The sequence below is a fragment of the Suncus etruscus genome, chromosome 2, assembly GCF_024139225.1.
Source record: "Suncus etruscus isolate mSunEtr1 chromosome 2, mSunEtr1.pri.cur, whole genome shotgun sequence".
NCBI classification, from domain to species: Eukaryota; Metazoa; Chordata; class Mammalia; order Eulipotyphla; family Soricidae; genus Suncus; species Suncus etruscus.
Genome location: NC_064849.1, coordinates 87,311,026 through 87,312,037, shown reverse-complemented (window position 1 = coordinate 87,312,037; position 1,012 = coordinate 87,311,026).

Genomic DNA, 1,012 nt, shown 5'->3' with positions numbered 1-1,012 from the left:
ATGAAATTAAAACAGTAATCAAATGTCTGCCGAAAAACAAAAGCCCAGGTCCAGATGGATTCACTAATGAATTCTATCAAACTTTCCAAGAGGAACTACTGCCAATCTTGGCAAGACTCTTTCATGAAATTGAACAAACAGAAACACTTCCAAATAGCTTTTATGAAGCCAACATCACCTTGATACCTAAAGCAGACAGAGACGCTACCAAAAAAGAAAATTACAGACCAATATCACTGATGAATGCAGATGCAAAGATCCTCAACAAAATCCTGGCAAATAGGATTCAATGCCTCATTAAGAAGATCATCCACTACGATCAAGTAGGTTTCATCCCAGGAATGCAAGGCTGGTTTAACATCCGTAAATCTATCAACATAATACACAACATCAATAACAAGAAAAATAAAAACCACATGATCATATCAATAGATGCAGAGAAAGCATTTGATAAGGTCCAACACCCATTCTTGATCAAAACTCTCAGCAAGATGGGAATGGAGGGAACCTTTCTCAATATAGTGAAGGCCATCTACCACAAGCCAGTGGCAAATATTATCCTCAATGGAGAAAAACTGAAAGCCTTCCCTCTAAATTCTGGCACAAGACAAGGCTGTCCTCTCTCACCACTCCTATTCAACATAGCACTGGAAGTACTTGCTATAGCGATTAGGCAAGAAAAGGATATCAAGGGAATCCAGATAGGAAAGGAAGAAGTCAAGCTCTCACTGTTTGCAGATGACATGATACTCTACTTAGAAAACCCTAAAGACTCTATCAAAAAGCTTCTAGAAACAATAGACTCATATAGCAAGGTGGCAGGCTACAAAATTAACACACAAAAATCAATGGCCTTTCTATACACCAACAGTAATAAAGAAGAAATGGACATTAAGAAAACAACCCCATTCACAATAGTACCACACAAACTCAAATATCTTGGAATCAACTTGACTAAATATGTGAAGGACCTATACAAAGAAAACTATAAAACTCTGCTCCAAGAAATAAG